Source organism: Hylobates moloch, unplaced genomic scaffold (genome assembly GCF_009828535.3).
Source record: "Hylobates moloch isolate HMO894 unplaced genomic scaffold, HMol_V3 SCAFFOLD_13, whole genome shotgun sequence".
In the NCBI taxonomy this organism is placed as follows: Eukaryota; Metazoa; Chordata; class Mammalia; order Primates; family Hylobatidae; genus Hylobates; species Hylobates moloch.
This window is the reverse complement of record NW_026652288.1, coordinates 1998525-2016646: the sequence shown is the minus strand read 5'-3', so window position 1 is coordinate 2016646 and position 18122 is coordinate 1998525. Positions and strand designations below refer to the sequence as shown.

The 18122-nt window shown below is 38.7% G+C and overlaps 1 protein-coding gene across 15 annotated transcripts in view; it reads left to right on the top strand.

The window, feature by feature from the left end:
* The first annotated feature begins 4931 nt into the window (after positions 1–4931).
* The window catches only part of MYT1L (myelin transcription factor 1 like), a 532891-nt gene continuing 519700 nt past the window's right edge, over positions 4932–18122 (top strand). For 3 of the 15 annotated variants that reach the window (XM_058426330.1, XM_058426328.1, XM_032172081.2), the window contains exon 1: positions 9831–10256. The gene's annotated coding sequence lies outside the window, so the exon portion shown is untranslated. The other 12 variants (XM_058426326.1, XM_032172071.2, XM_032172079.2 and 9 more) reach the window with 9 other exon arrangements.

The following is an 18122-nucleotide window of genomic DNA, read 5'->3' as shown; positions in this document are numbered from 1 at the left end:
AGAGACTGGGTCTCAAGGGTATACAGGTAATGTGGAAAGTTTTGTTGGAATATGGGTATTTGTGAATTTATTGGGCCACTGAGGGTGAAATGAAAGGTATTTACTTTCATAAAATTGTATATGTTTTATAAAATTGTAGACTTTGAGTAGAATAAATACCTTCTGTAGATTATCTTAGTTTGCTGGTTATAATAATCTAAACCAGCAGTCCCCAACCTTTTTTGGCACCAGTGACTGGTTTCATTCGTGGAAGACAATTTTTCCACAGAACGTGTCAGGGTGGGGAGGTGTTTCACCTCAGATCATCAGGCATTAGTTAGATTTTCATAAGGAGCATGCAACCTAGATCCCTCACACACACAGTTCACTATAGGGTTCACACTCTCATGAGAATCTGATGTCACCACTGACTTGACGGAACTCAGGCAGTAATGCTCACTTCCCCACCATTCACCTCCTGCTGTGCGGCCCGGTCCCTAAGAGACATGGACTGGGGTTGGGCACCCCTTACCTACACCTTAAATTCTCAATGCTCTTTTAGATCTCAAAATTATATTTCATATTTATATCTATATATTTTGCCAATAAATAACCAGTTCTATAAAATCAAGCCAAGTGATCTGGATACAGATGTTTTCAACTCTACCTGCTCCAGACTCCCCTAATATGGGTTTATATTGAATAGAATGGTCATCCCGGGATAGCTGCAGAAATAATGCATGAGCTCTGAGGTTCATGGCCTCCCCTTTTTGATCCAGTCATTTCACCGAGATTACACAACCAAATTCTATCTGGCCACAACTATTCTTGATACCTCAGCTCTTCTTCATGATATGTCTCCTAAATTTCTTTCTCATTATTCTATTTAGCAAATTAACCACATACACCTTATTTCTTTGATCTATTTGCTATTGAGTCACTCTATAGATGTTTTGATTAGTTGAAGCTAATTCCCTGTAATGAAAATGGGTTCCCCATCCTTATCATTGATAAATTAATAAGCCACCCCTTCTCTGGTATATACCTAACTTGGAAAGTTGTTTCCCAATACAGCGGGGGGAGGGCTATGTTCGTGCCTGATTTTGCATAGTGTACACTCTGATATAGTAATATCTGGATTCCAGGTTTTACCAATTTACTACCCAACTATAGCAATTCTATGCTGTTTGCTCCAGACCTAAATTAATCTCAGACTCCCTTTAGATGTCACAGCTCCCCATCACTGGTGCAGACACAATTCTGAAGGAAAGGTCATGAAGTCATCTTCATGCGTTCCATGAAGGTCTGGTTCCCGGCTCCTCAACTGGTGTGCAACATGGCACCTGAAGAAACATCAAGGCTCCTTTCCGTTTCTGTCTCATGTTGAGACCAGAGTCCAGAGAACAGAAAGGAAAGAGATTGCACTTTCTATACTATGAGAGATCAATCTATCGTTTGTTAAAGTGATCAGTATCCCACAGTTGGAAATACATCATAGGTTGTAACGTGTGTATTTTCACACATAAAATTATCTGGACTTTTTTTCTTTGTACTAATTTGGAGGACATGCCCATCAGAAGTGGCAATATGTTCCAGTTTCTTTTCTCTTACAAAGAAATAAATACATACATAAATAAACAAAATTAATGACATATGTATTTCCTAATACCAAGGGCTTTAACATGTGGAATAAACTAATACATGAAGTACAAAATATATTAGAAATAATTTAAGGAGGCAGGTGACAGATATTTAGAGACAAAACCTTTGGTTATACAGTTTAATCGCGAACTACAGAGAGATTTTTAATCTAAATGGTCATTTGAGTATTCCCCAGTTCTTCTACACCCTGAAGGATTTTATGGTACCTCACTGCAGAGTACTTGATATCGTTTTTAAAGAAATCATACTGTATCAAGTGAGCTACAATGGAACTGCAAAATGCAGACTGCAGTGTTGCTCTGCTGTGGCTCTGTGGCTTCATGATTCTTTCATTTTTCCTCTTCTCTTAAGCCATTTGAGGGCTGGTATCTCAGCTCTGAAAGTCATGCAGAGAATGGGTGGAAAGAATACAAATGCTTCACTGGAGCCAGATTCGGGCTGGGGCAGTTGTGGTCAACACGATGAGGTTGAATGAAATGCAGTGACAGTGTGGTAAGGGAAGACGTGTTCTTTAATGCTGTTGGGTCCAGGGATGCCTTACCTTAAGGGTAGAACATTAGACACTATGCTTATCAACACAGCAGCCTGTCATTGCAGTGAGTTACACCTACAGCTCAAGGTAACCAAAGCTGTTGAAAAAATATTGTGCCTGTGTGTGTGTATGCAGGTGCCCCATATCAAATATACATTGTGTTTTCATAGACATGCACAAATGTGTAAGAAACACATATATATGTATAAATCTGTGATTTAAAATATCGTGTCAGTATTATTTGCAGATTTCTTTCTTCTTAATGTAAGATAAGGTATGTGGGGGTGAATTTTAACTAAGAAAACCGAATTTATTACTAACACAACAGTGATAAACTCATAGGGAATGATTACATGAATATGTGTGTATGTATGTGTGTGTACATACATATATATTCATTTAATTTGAACTTTATTTTTTAAGTACATTTGGAATTATTTTGAAGTAATAATATAATGTATATTTAAACACCTCAATAATACCCAGGAGGTCACACTTTGACCTAAAAACTCACATTTGTGTGGGAATTTTATTGTGCTTACTTTTTTTTTAGAGGAATGCTTTGTCCTTTACAAAATGGACAAATACTCCCACTGTACTGCAGTTCCAGTTCTATAATCATTTTGGAGGCGCTGTGTACCCCACGGTGACCACAACACGGAGAACTGTCCTTACCCACACGCTGCTTGCCTGGGGAGCTCAGGGTCAGTGTCTCACACACAGAAGGATATATGCTCCCATTTTTTTTCCGCCGACTGTAAATGACTCCTATTCTTTGCTCCACAGAACATCCGATGCGGTGCCCAATCAGCTGAAAAAGCTGCACAGACGTCATTAGCTCCGTGTGTTTGCGTGTGTGTGTGTGTGTGTGTGCGTGTGTGTGAAAGAGAGAGAGAGAGAGAGAAAGAGAGAGAGGAGACTGCAGCTGCCTTGCTGCGTGCCGAGTGGAGTCTCCATTAGGGCAGCGCTATTGATTTCCGACTCACACTGCAGCAACAGGGCTAGAGGGCAGAAGAAAAAAAATCACGTCTCGGAAACAGGAATTACAAAGACAAAAACAAGTAGATAGATAGTTTTATACAAAAATCAAGCATCTGTTACCAAAGGAAACCAAAAGTGGCAATTTAGCAAAATTTAAAGACTATAACATAGAATAAGATGTATAGGAGAAGCGGAGTAAAATGAGTTTAGAAAAATTATTCTTCTAATTTTTCAACAATTTTTTTGAGAGGTGATAATGGTCTAATTTCCAGAATGCCTTGAAAAACCCTAGAATACTCGGCAGAGATGCTGCAAAGTAAAGCTTATTTGAGGGCAATCTTGAAGCTATGCCTGAGAATTTTAAACAACAAAATATCCAAGATTTATTTTTTCAATTGTGTTCGATTATTTTATTAGCTAGTAGCTTTCTCTATTTTAATTCTCTGTGTTGCATAATATCTAGGATACAGTAACAGGCTGGTTGCAAATGCTCGAAACAGAAATAGGTTTCTTCATAGGCTGTGTTTCAGCATGTCCAACTGTGAGCCCGTGAAGCACAGCATCGGAGTTCTCTCGAGGTCTGTTGCCTCAGATTTGGTTAGAAAGTATTGAATCTGGAGTGTAAAAACCTTGTCTGGGCCTTTTAGGCAGCTTGATTTTAAAACTAGCCCTTCTGCCCCAAGACTTATCAACCGCCCCCCACCCTGTCCCAAAAGAAAAGCTGAAGTGAGTTCAGTGTTAAAATAATGGTGCTGTCAGGCAGGCAGTCTGCATGTGAGCAGCAGAAAATTAGAAGAATAGAACTATCCATTCTCGTTTCCCCCCACGAAACGCACGCACACACACACACACGACAACACCAGTCAGTGAAGGGGAAAAAGGGTGATACCTTTTTAAAAAATGAAAGGCAGTAAGCCATTATTAGCAAGAGCTATATTGAGCGTGCTTGCCAGACAAGCAGCAAAGCTGAGCTCCAGTTCCGCCCAGACATGTGCCTTGCCATTTTCATTTTAATCAGCCTGCTCAGGATGGCTGCTGATTCATTTTGCAGGATGTTCCCCTGGGAGCCAAGGTGGAAGCCTGAGGCGAGCTGCTATTGCATCAATGCAGCACATCAGAGCGAGAGCGCGGAGGCAGAGGGAGGAGAGAAAGCCTTCAGCACTGCATCCCGATTTCAATATGGCTAGTTAGAAGGTCCTGCATGAAACCGAGTCTATTGCAGAAAACATAATGAAAGGAAAAGAAAAGAAAAAAGTCACATTGTCATTTCATTATCCAACTATTCTCTCCCCCAGCCCCTTCCTGCCACCAACACACTCACACACACACACACACACACACGTACACATTTTGCAGTGACCATGAAAGACTTCAAGCCACTCTGTGGAAGTGTGTGTGTGTGTGTGTGTTTGTGTGTGTGCGTGTGTGTGTGTGTACTATTTACCTGGTAACTAGCTGGGGTGGTATACCTGATTTAGCTGGAGACTTTGATTTGTAGGACTGACAACCTTATTATGCAGTGAGTTTATTATTGATATTATTCTGCTCTCGGTTGCCATGGCCACCTTGTGAGAGACATTCAATTTTCTCTCTTCCATCATCATTATCTATGAGGCCATCTGTTGTGGAAAATGAATTCAGCCTCATTTGCATGACTGATAAGCAATTTTTTTTTTATCTATTTAACAGAAGGTCATATGCCGGGGATTTGGAGCTTGTGAAAAAAAATGTGGAAAAAAAAAAAAGCCTAGGAGAGGATGAGTGGGAGCGTGTGCATGGGGGTGTGTGGAAGTCAAACAGATCCCTCAGGCCTGCGAGCCTATCGCGCTGCATTTGTCATTCCTGCCCGGGCGACATTTTTTTTTCCCTAAGCTACTGCACACTAAACAGAGTGAGAGAGCTTTTCCCTGCAGTCTTCTTGAAGCCCCCCTGGTTTTTTGCTCATTGTTGGTGGGTGTATTTTAATTTTTTCATTCCCTGGACTCTGGGTTATGATATCAATATTCACTGAAGACAAAAAGCCACCTTTTCTCCGTCTGGGTGGCAGGCATGTGTCTCATCATCCTTTCAAACTTGTGGTGGAACAGGGTTTTCTTCCCTGTCTGTGTATTTTGAGCCAGCACAGTTACCAAAATTGAACTTGTCTTTCGCTTGTGAGCGGTTGTGGTCCTTGTGAGGTACGTGATGTTCGTTAGGTTAATTTTTGGGGGAACTTAGTGAGCAGGATGTGTTTTACCATAGCTCAAGGGCTGAGGCTGCTATTCCATTGTCTGCTCCTTTTTAAAGTTATTTTTATTGCATGGCTGGTAGCTGAAATGTTCCTGGACTGGAGTCTTTGTAATCCACAAAAAATCTGTCTTTAAACTAAAATGGGTATTAGGTTGCATGACTTAACTGTGATGTTGTTTATTAAGAAAATGAAACAAAAACAAAACGCGGTGCATGTACGGTGCTTGGAGGATAAGAGGATACCAAACAAAAACTTCCCAGAGACTTTACTGGATTACTTTACATGACGAATGAAGCACATCATTTTATGCAAAGGCAATTAAAATGTTAGATATTTTGGATGAATTTACCTAATGGTAAGAAGAATGTTGATTTATATTGTTTAAGTGGAGAAACTCAAATAAAGATTTTTAAATTTAACTTAAATGTTTGAAGTTCATAATAATGAAACAAAATGTTATTTATAACAGAAATGTCTTTTTGTAACACTTAAATTAATAAACTAAAAGTTTAAACTATACACTTTAGTTTTAAGATAGATCTGAATAAAACAAAAATGTATATGTAAATATTTATATGAAAGTTAGCTATATAAAATATAGAGAACAGATTTTGAATTTAGTATTAACCATGACAATTTCTTGTACCATCAAAGCTACATAAGCTAAATAATTTCTAAGTTACTTAGAGTAAAAATATTTTATATAAGAGCCTTTTTGTTCAAATGTTTATATTTTTTACTAAACAAAATTAACATCATAGACAAAAGCATCCCAAAACCACCCTTACAGGCATATGGGGGTCTTTCTAATTGTTCAACTTCATTAAGTGTCATGTAGCTTTAAAAATAATAAAGTCATGTCTCCCATACAGATAAAAATGTAATTATTTTAAAAAGAAAAGTGTTTTATACAATATTCCTTTTCAAAAAAAAAAAAAAAAACAGCATTGCATTCCTGTAAGTTTTCACCTCTCAGAACTTTGAATCCAAAGTGTTGATTGTAAGTTATAAATGCTACTAAGAGACACATTCCAGAAAAAAAGGGAGTTTGTTTTTTCTGATTGACCTAAAAGAACATGTATGATTCTATCACCTCAAATGCAGTAAGGCAATTGCTTAAAAGTCTCCTTAAAGTTATACTTGAGTGATAAATTTTCTTTATTAACCAACATAGACCACTACTGATGTGTGTGTGTGATGGTACTTTACTTGACTGCACTTTGAAAACTCTTACCATACTATCATACACTTTTCATAAGCAATAACAGTTGTTATGTAAGCCTTCTGCTTTTAATCAGCCATATTTCTTTATATTTTAGCTTGATTTTCAGAGAAATAAGTTTACTTTAAATATTAATTGTGCATTTAAAGAATTTAAAACAATAAACTTCTGATAGATTATGAAGATTATTTAAAGTGACATCAGCTTTCTCAGAGGACTATACTTTAAGAATCAGTAATATGAGATCTAGATCTATATTATAATATGAAGGATTATGTTGTTGCCTTTTGATCTGTACATGTAGTCTTCAGATTTGTGAATCAAAATTGTCAACATCTAAAAAAACCTATGAGGTAGCACAATTGATTTTTCCCTCCTCCCCACCCCCACCCCCAAAAAGTTAATTACCAATCTTGGTTGGATTCTTCCTTGCCTCCCTGACATTTGACTGCTGCTAATTCACTGATTAATCTCATTAATGTGATTATAGTAGGATTTAGAGTTGGCTGCCATTGTTCTGTAGACAGTGCTATTCAGGCTGAGCACTTGCCACCTCATTCAGTTTTGCTGTGATTTTTCAAAGGCTGGTGGAGTGAGCTATTGTGAGCAGGCTTCTCTGCCTTCCCTTTCAGCACCAGGAGCTGTCCGCAGCTGATAGGGATTGCATTCAACAGTGACTGACTTCCTCCTAGTTTATTGGCAATGTGAAAATGGCTCACTTTCATCACCTTAATGATTGTGCTGGTTGAGGTAGAAGTAGGAGAAGCCTTCATGGTCACATTTGGATGTTTTGAAGATGGTGGCAGCAAAGATATCAATACTTGAAGATTTTTATTTAGTAAAGACTTTCCGTCTGACATTACACACATATTTTACTCTATTTCCAAATATTCAAACACATCAATATGTTAAAAATTACTTGTATATATGTATAGTTGTGGGTTGGAAAATTGTAAACATTATTACTTTTCAACTGGAAAATTTTATCCAAATACATGTAATTATAATAAAATTCATCTTTGAAAAGATGCACCAGGACTATCTGGTGTCACAGTAAGGCGGAAAGTATGCATGACACACAAATGTCAACTTCTCTTGAGTTAAACTTGCATCCAACAGCAGAACTTATGCCAATTTCACAAATTTGTATTAGAAGCTGAGATCAAGGTAAAGGCCCAATAATTTGTGACCACGTATGAGTGGTGTACAAAAATTCCTAAAGGAATATGAGTACATAGTCTTCCTCGGGGTTATAAAAGCTGTCAAAGCATGACCTTAGGACTATGTGGATGGTTTCAGAGAATGAGACATCTTTAATATGTTGTTTTCACTGTCCCTGTTATGTTTTTCACCTAATTTATTTATTTTTTACTCTCTTGAAATTGTTTCTATTTTGTACCTTACTCTTGAATATACCCGATTATTTCACTGTCTGATGTTTTCTGTCTGCTTTCTGTGTCAGTGTTTAATAGATTAGGGAAAAGAAATAAGTGATTATGCAATTTCAAAGATTTGTAAAGTTTTTCTATTTGTTACAATTATACTTAAAATTAAAAATATTGAGTTAATAATCTGATTATTTGTTCAGCTGCTTTTATAAATACTTTACATGTATAATTTTTAAAAGCCAATTACTTTTCTGTGAAAAATTAATTTTATCAAGTAAATAATGTTTTCAAAGTCACATGCATAAACTAGATTCCCAACTCTACCTGTAAGCCAATTTAATTTGTCGGAGAGATATTATTTTAGAAATACATAATACACAATCTGAAAGACTTTGTTTACTTGTTATATATTTTAGTGGATACATTTTAACTTCAAACAACTTAAAGGCTTATTTACTCTTAAATATTTTATATTTAAAAAACTCCTCAGTGGAATTAGAGGGACTAGTCAGATGCTCTTTGATAACGACAACTCTGCCATGCACTTACAGTTTGGTTTGCCTGGGTGTCCCTTTTAGACCAGGGCTATAATTTTCAATCAATAACCAGTTTTTCCAATGCATGTTATCCTTTGCCAGGAAGTCTACCTTGATGCAAAGTCTCACCAGAACTCTGTTCAGGAGGCAAATGAATGGTAGACTCAGAAAGAGAGATCTACAGTTTTGCTAAATTTTTATAATCAAATTACTCCATAGCATAATTTGATCGCAAAGACATTATGCATTTTCCTATTTTCAAGTTTTTAAGAGTTCTTTTTTGAATATCTTCTTTTTTATTTGAAAAGTTGTGTAGTATTCTTTAGAAAGGAGTGACTGAGGATAAACTTGAACAAAAACTTGCGAATAACATGTTTTCACCAAGCTAAGTTTCATCATACTGTATTCTGTACCACAACACAACACCTGACATTGATCTGCATTTCTTCCAAACTAAACTGAAAACAAAAGATACCACAAACTTGAAGAAGAAAATAGATGTAGGTTTGTGTTTGTGTGTGTGTGGTTGGGGGCAGTGTCATATCTACATATCATGGTTGCTGGTATGAAAAAGATATTTTAAATTGGCATACCACCCCCATATTTAAAATATTGCCTATAGTGACCATAACTCATATGAAATAATAAAAATATTCTACTTTTATAGTAATTTATTGCATGATTTTTTCTGATATTAGATTATTTAAAGGCAATAGCTATCCATTTGTTCCATCAGTGGGCTATTTCAATGCAATGTGGTTCAGTTTGTTATATCTTTGTGTCTTGTCTCTTCTCTCTCTTTCTCTCCACTTTCCTTTCTCTCTCTTCTGCCCTCTCTCTCTTTAACTCGGTCCCTGTTTGTCTGTTTTGCCACCCTCTCTTCCCTGTGTTTCTTTTGCACCTGCATTGTTCAAGCATACACAATGATTTTTCTATGCATGTTCCCACAATGGAAGTGTTTTTGGCTTTGACACCGTAATGAGTCCTCAGGGTATCTGTAGAAGTAATCAGAGATGGCAGAGAAAATGTAAGCCAGGTGTTATAAAACTAGAAAGAATGCATGAATGCTTATTTATTAGATAGAGAAAGAGTGATAAGCATTGCTGTATTAGGCTGTTCTGCTAGGAAAATTTTCCTACCATGTACCTCTTTTAAAATAATCTCTGCTCCCCACGTGGCGATTATCGGAAAAGTTGGGGGGGGGAATATTTTAGTCTCAGTGTAAGGAGTATTGTGTTGTGAGAAGATGGAATGATACAGGACATTCTCTTAAAGCTTTCCTTGCTTTCAGACTGCAGTGGTGTCTAGCAGGGCTCGATGGGAAGGGAATTGCAGCCTCTATAGTAACCAGTAAGTCTGGTCCCAACACATCAGGGAAGAGCTCGGTCTTCAGAGGAATTACCTCTGAGAGCTGAAGAGGGTGTTCCTGGTAACTTGGGGCTTCTCTGTCAGTCTCCCCACGGAAACCACAGTCAGAGCTGTGCTCTGTGGAAAGCCTGCAGTGGCTGCTCCCCCGTGCTGTTCTGCTCTCGACTCTCACTCACTGTGGATAGTGGGCTGGTGGAGTGCGGGCGCCAGAGGGTAGGGGTGAATGGAATGGAAACACAGAGGGAACTGTGACCAGCACGTGCGATGGTCTCTCCACGGCAGACAGAGCCCTGCGTGGGTGAGAAGCAGACTGCGGAACAGGATTTGGCTTGATGGCCACCAGCTCTTCCACAAAAAGGTACATCTTTCCTTTTATTGTAAAGGTTACATAGGATTTTTTTTTTAATTTGCCTGGTGGTTGCAGCTCCCAGTTCTTAAGTACTTCAAAAATAGTCGTTTCTCCACCTGCCTGCCTGTCTCCAGCTCTCATTTGATTGCATACACAACACTTCCTAAAGTCTCTTGATTTGGCGTGTGAACACGCCAACAATGGACCCTCTCTCAAAAGAGCTTCTCCTTCAGTGTAATGCCATTGTGGGCACCGCTATGTCTGCATGCTGCCCGGAGTTGTTGTTAAACATGAGTCTGTGTATTCAAGGCTAGTTTCCAGGGGCGAGGGTGGGAGGTGCTAAAGTAGCCTTTATGATTTAATGTAGCCTTTCACAGCGGTGAGTGTTATAGGAGAGAGGTTTGCAGAGAGAGAAACGGTATAGTCACCACCAGAGTAAAACATCTATGGCTTGACTCAAGAAGCCATTTATAAAATCAGCACTTTTTTAAGCCAGAAAAAAATGCTAATGAACATCAGGTATCTATGTTCCCTTAGTTATTTTTAAAACCTTATTAGGTCTTGTCTTTTCAAAGAAAACTTTTTCTATATTTTTTTCTTCAAATAATAGTAAAAGGTGAAAAATGTTTTAACTTTCTTAGACAAGTAGTTTCAAATCTTTTGTTTTAAAAGAAAATGATACAAGAAGCTCATACTGAAACAGAATAATATAGTGAGGTTGGCAACCCAAAAAAGACTTTAAGAATCAGTTAGAGTTAACTCTTGTGTCACCATTCTTTTATTTTAAGAAGTCACAGGTTTTGGAACCTCTTCTTGTTTTGCGTGGGATGTTAACCAGTAATGCCATCTAACATACTGTAGGTTCAGCTTACTTCTGTGAGGTTTCTTTGGCCACAGCATGAATTTACCATAACATCAATGATAGGGGAGATATTTTTAGATATATTGCCTAGCTGGTAGCTGCTAACAGACTGACTCCGGTATTTACAGTTCTCATCTATTACATTAAATACAGCACTGCTCATGATACACATTCTGCTCTAGAGATTTAGGGGCCTGTGGGTACAAGGCAAGCAGCATACAGCACACATCTCCACTCGTGTCTGACTGTGTTGCAAGCTTGATACACAGGAAGGTTCGAAATTGCTGGTTTAATCCACAGCTGTAGCTTGAAAAATATCTAGATCAGCAGTGAAGTTCCCTCCCACCTTAGGATTTGGGGAAGTGGATATGTTTTGTGTTGCTTCAAGGAGGCAGCCTGAGACAGGGTAAGTCAGCAGGATGCTTCCGAGGCTCTTCTGCTGCAGCGATGTGGTCTCTAAGGGAGCCTGAGCCTGATGCACGCAGCACAGGCGGGACTCGCAGCCCGGCGCTGTCTGTCTGCTGCCTTTTGATGGAGGCTGCACTTCACCCGCCCGGCAGAGCGCTGTACGCATGCCCGTCTTCCCTGTCGTTTAGTGGTGTCAACTTATTAATTTCCATCTTCGACTTCAGGCCTGTTAGTTTCCTGTCTGAAAGCATTATTACTTTTGTCCATGTGGCAAAATAATTAGCATACAGATGAGAAGTGGCCCCTTGCCTGGGCGCCGGTAGAGAGAGAAGATGTGCAGTGGAAAGTTGATTGGATGAATGGAGAACAAATGGTGGGCGTTCAAAAGCATTAGAAGAGTTTTGTAGTCGTGGAGCAGGTTGGAGAATTTTCTGGGTGAGTCCCTAAGATGGAAGGCAGGGGTGGCTGCCGTGGGAACAACTGCTTTTCAGACGCTGGCTTAGCCGAAGGTGCCAAGTGCGGCTGCAGGCACAGATAATTCATTGGGACGACTTTGTTTTGCAAGTCTTGGGGCTGCTGTTTGATATCCCCTCCAGGTAAACATGTCCTGTGCTCCCTGTCTTCTCCAGAGCGTTTGTTCCGCTTCCCAAAGTGGAGCAAAGTTCAACTCCTGATGGTCAGTAACAAAAGAATAGTCATTTGCTGCTGGTTTGGGGTAGCGGCTTGATCCGTCTTCGTGTGCATGTGTCTGAAGTGGAAATTAACTGTTTAGAGATTACTGTTTTTAGAAACTTACAGCAGCCATTATTCAATGTGTTTAATTAATATTTTCTGAAACCGTGCATCGAGACCAGCAAAATTAGCAAATGTTGTTTCAATTAAAGCCCAGACATAATTAGTTTTGACTAGTATGTATTTTTCCTAGCTGGAAGATGATTTTAGCTAATTTAACCAGCAACTTACTGGAGATTGTGAAAATTGAACTGAAGTTTCTATTGATCTGTAGAATCTGCAACTAGGAAATGTAGAAATTAGCACACAGTGATACTCTCAGTTCTTTTCAGAAAAATGGAGATCATTTTTGCAAATCAGTCTTCTGAGTTGAGAAGTAAGAATAAAGAGCCTGCTGGAATCCTAATTTTCTATTGTCATCAGTGACACATTTCTTATATAATTCTGTGACTGTACTACTGCAATATGGGTGTTTTAATATTTAGTTAAATATACTTCCATGGTAGGAATTCACTGATAAATAGTTCTATCCTGTTTTAATAATTCCTATTCTCCCTAAAAGGCAAGGTTTTTCATTTTAACTGACCTAATTACTTCACCTGCTTTTTAGGTAGAAGTCAAGTAGAAATTGTTATTCTTTAACTGTCTTTTTATAGATTCCTGAATATTTTAGATCACTTGATTTTATTTTGCTTTTATTTTAAGCTCTTTTTCTAAAGAGTTGCTTTACTTTAGCTGTTTGCTTTAAACAATAACAGTGAATATTTGACAGAAAATACAACTTTTGGGGAGAGGGGGAAAATTTTCTGTTTTAAAAAAATATCTTTTCAAAAAAGAAAGAAACCACCTTTAATGAATCTAAACCTCAAACACAAGATATTTAAAAACATATTAACCCTTCATGTGAAGCTGCTGAAACTTGCTTTTGATCATTTTCCCTCTCATCCTGCAAGTTTCTTAGTACTCACATTGAGCTTTTTCTGCATAATAGGTAAATTATCTATTGTTTTTTCAATGTGTATGTGTGTTTATACACACAGACACATTTCTTTTTCTATTTCATTTTTAAATTTGCTGGTAAACTAGAATGAGGAAAAAAACTGAGTGTTTAAAAATTTAACTCAAGCAGTTTTAAATATCAAATTATTTTCATGAAATCTTACCTAAAGTCATAAAGTCATAGTTCCATTATTTTCTCATTGCTACATTTCATTTTAGAGTTGAACCAAGCTTTATGTGATTAATATAGCTGCTTTTAGCTTTATGATGGTGGTTTATAACTTTCTTGGGGCAAAATATCAGCATTTACTTTTTAACCTCACCTTGTGCATTTCTATGCAGAGATCCCTGAAAACCCCTTCTCCACGATGCTCTTTGTGCCTGGCTGCCTTCAAAGGTGGAGCCCAGCTGTTGTTGTTGTTTTTTTTTTTTTTAAGGGTCAAAATTGTGTCATATTAGTCTCCACTCCACGGAGCCCCACGTACCACTCTCTGTCACATTTGTTCTCAGGCTGTGGAGCAGGCTCACGGGCAAAGACAATGAAAGGTCCCAGGACTGGAAACAGGGTGATGTGCACCTGTCTGAAAAGGTGATTTCTAAGGGAATTTTTCCCTGTCTAATTAGACTCTAAGGTTGAGTGTCAACTTTGGAAAGAAAAGCAGCCTTTCATGGCAAAATTTTTAATCAATTGATGTGATTCCAAGATATTAGTCCAAAGATGAAGCCCTCTTTGACTTAAGTGCCCTGTGTAGGCAACACTGGTCAGTGTGGGGCGTCTGCTGTCTCAGTGGGCCCGCTCTGCTCACCGAAACCATAGAGGGCATTGCTTTGGTGGGGTTTCCACTGATTGTGAAAGAAAAAAAAAAAACAGGTAAATATTTTTTATTCAAAAGGTTATTTGAATCTATTCCCTTTAAAATTCAGTACTGTCATGTATTTTTACACTCTTAGGAGTACTATAATTCCTCTCTTCCATGATTTTGTGAGTACATGTATATGTGTATTTTTTAAATGCCAGTGTGAAAATGTGTGTAAGCTGACAATATTTGAGCCATGGGGTTAGTATGTGTGCCATGTAAACCTGCTTTAGATGCGTTTGTGCACTCATTAATATAGTTGAAAGAACTTTAGGACTCAATATGACATACTGACTGCTTTTTACTGAAGTCTGACTGTTTACATAGAACACTCCAATTTCTTTAAAGAAAATTACCTCAAGGATATTGGGCATTTGCTTGAGAAATTTTCAAGTGTGGAATGTCAGGTTTAGGACTCTAAATCAAACAACTCATGAATTAATAATTTATGGGGGTCTTTTTTTAGTACATTGACAAAGATTTTCATTATAGGATTTCTAGCTCAAACACTGTTCTGAGTGGTGCCTTCATGCCGTTATCTCAATCTAAATGCATAGTGTGTTTTAATGGCCCTCAACAGAATGGTTTTTCAAAAGTCGGCATCACCTCTCGATTCCAGGGGCTACCACGCCACTGAACCCTAAAAGCAATGGACCGTTCTTAGGGGCTGACTTTAAATTTGGCCCAACCTCCCTGGTGCATGTATTCCACCAGCCTGTGCCATCTGAACAGAAGCTGAAAGCACAGAGCATTGTCGCCATGAAACAATGCTAGCCAGACTGGTTGTAGAAATAATCGAGTCTGCAGGGCACCCCATAGAGAGCCATCAAACCGAGTCTGCTCTGGAGCTGTCTGGTAGATTGTGAACATTCGGAAATCAGTGCCGCATCTGCCGATGGACCCTGTGCTTCTCTGAAACTCCCACCTGCCCTAATGCATCTGGGCAAGAGCTTTTCAGAATCCAGTTTCCTCCAGGATAAATTTAATATGTCTTGAGGGCCAGGCACAAGCAAATTGATTCTATCTCTGCACCAGAAAAACTCATCAACATCTGTAAGAACACAGATTTTCAACAACCCCAGGATTAGGGGATGCTATTTTGTAAAATATATTCCAAGCCTACTCCCTTCATACCTCATGCCAGCATGGCATTTTTTAATTAGGAAGTTGATTAAAAAGGGCATGGTAGACCACGGATGTATGGTCTCCTGGCATCCATCCAGCTGTTTGTTGTCTGGGTCGTGGAAAGCGTTGCTCATCACCAGTTGCAGGAGCGAGGGGGAAATGATTATAAGGGATGGCAAGAATGAAACTGTTCTGCTGTACGTGCTAATGGCAGCTGATTGTGGCTTCCTCTGAACCAGCCTTTCCTACAGATAGACTTGCTGACTTCTTTCACGAGGCAGAGACCACTCGTACTTGGAAATAACTTGGAAATGTAGAAACTAGGCGTATTATTCAGTGGTTCTGATTTTTCAGTGATCAATAGGATAAGTCATAATGACTTGTATTTTCTGGATTCAAACCTGTTTTTGGCCTCACATCCTGTAGGCTGGTGTCAATGATGGTAGTTGTTCTAACAGTGTTGTGCTGTTTCTCTTCAAGAGTAACTGGTTTTTGCTTGTCTCCCCCACCCCCCAAGGGAAATTCCTTTCTTTGCTGGCTTTTCTTTTTTAGGACTTAGAGTATATTTCACAGAAATAAAATTTTATGCCTAATTGTAGTGTTCCTATGGCTAATGTGGTGTGAATGAGCACCATGTTATGAATTTAACCCTGTCCATCCCTCTCATCCTCTTATTGTATGAGCACTTTCGCAAGACCAAGCATTCTAAAGAAAGTAGGAAAAAGACGGCCAGGGATGAGGCTTGACACACTGCCAACACCAAGACCCTCATCCCCAGGGCAGAGGCTCTGGGGCTTTTACATGTCACTCTGGGAAGACACTCAGTACTCAAGATCAGGGGACTCTGTCTGCACCCCAGTGGGACTTTTCAGCCGCTGGGGTAGCAGTTCTCCCTTTTGTTCTCCTTCCCTCTGAACCTACTTGCACATATATTAATTATTTTTAGATTCTGCATTTTAAAGTTTTCAGTGACAGACAAGCTGGAGTTAGCAAGAACGGTGGGCAGGCAGGGGCTCTCCTCACTGTCCTCCTCTAGTAAGAAAATATCAAAGTCAATGATGAAGACCAAAGGTGAGACTCCTTAAGGTCAGCACCTCCCTTCCCTCTTAGTGCCATAACTGAATAATTAATACAATGTGCATATATTGAGTACGTACTATGTGCAGAGCCAAATGAGATAGAACTGAGTAACAAATTTCTGCCCCACAAAAAGTCAGGTAATGTGTGTACTTGTGTGTGTGTGTGTATGTGTGTGTGCATATATATATACATATATATATGCATATTTCTGATAAAGGGTAATCATAAATACTTCTAGGTTTACTTTTCTTGAATGCATTTTGAAATAGATTAAAGCATTCTTATGACTTAAGAAGAAGAGTTGAGTGAACCTTGAGGCCCCTTTCCTGGGTAATCAGTACTTCAGGAATCCAGGTGACCATTCCAAAACTCAGCACTCAACAGCATGGCACTGTATCACCATATTCTCTATTCAACGGCACGTATGATTTCAGTGTATTGACTTCTTACAAAATCAAGAGTTACACATTGTTGAAGATTCTGGATAGTTAGCCCTCATCCATCATGGTTTCTAAGTACACGTTCCCTGTCCCCTTCCATTATGCAGAGTTACAATCACAGCAAGCCTTTGCTTACCTGAGAATACATGAAACAGTAAACAGAATGCTGTTAGGAGGAAGGTGTTGGTAACTGTCAGGGGTCTGTTTTGCAGTTTCTGAGCTGTTGATACCAGAGATCAACAACAGAACATTTTGGATTTGGCATGGTGAAGCCCTAGGTTATTGACTGAGGCTCAACCTTCCAAGCAAACAGGAAGATCCCCTGTGTCATATTCACTTGTCTCTGCCTTCTCTGTGACATAAGCAGTCCTGCCACAGTGCAGACAGCTGAAAGGGGCGGCCAACCTGGTTATCCACTGGCTCACCATTGGCTGCAGAAACATCAAAACAAGGAGGAGAGGAGAATTCAAATTAGAAACTGGTCATGTATTTCAGACAATTCTAATGACTATTTGCCACATTTCCCTTGAGTCAGACCTGATTGCATATACCTGCCTAATTAGAATTAAGAATTTTGCCATTACACCCTGTAAAAGACAAGTTAGGTTAGAATTAGCATTTTATAGTCTCTCAGAGTATGGAAATTTAAGTAGCTCAGGCATCAGAAAGCCACATGTCTTTGCTTAAAAATGGAATTCTGAGATTATATAAAGTGAGAAGGGTTGGTTGATGCTAGGTTCTTGTATATAATCGGAAATAAAATCTCAATAATTTGCTCAGGTAAATTTCAGATCAATTTCTTACTCGTCCTTTGTTTAATGTGGCACGTTTGGTACTGAATTAACATGTGAAATTTTCCACTGAATTTGTATTCTGAATCTTCCAAGATGTCTTGCAATTCTTTTCATAGTCCAGAGAACAAGAATGGAGATAGTTTTGCTGCCCAAGTGTTTTTTTAGCTAATATGCTGTTCCTGGGATTATATTAGCTCAAAAACAATCCTTTTTCCTAAGAGACCCACACCCATAGTGCCAGCCAAGAAATGAGGTATCTGCTCTCCAGGGACAAGTTAACACTCCTGTTTACAAATGGGCAAAGCCACCTGTTCATCTAGTTTTAAAGTTAATGATCAAAACAGTATCTGATCCTAGGGGTTAGTAAGAGTGGAAAGGCAAACTTGTGAGACAACAGGTAACATCTCATTTTTATTACCTAACATTTCAACATATGTATATTAAATGTAGAATTAGTTAGAAAATACACTAAGCCTATGATACATATTCCAAATGTTAAATATCAGCATTCCAAGGATTAGATGCAGAAGTTGTGTAAGGAGTAGTAGAGTCAACGATAGTGTACACTTCCCGCTTTA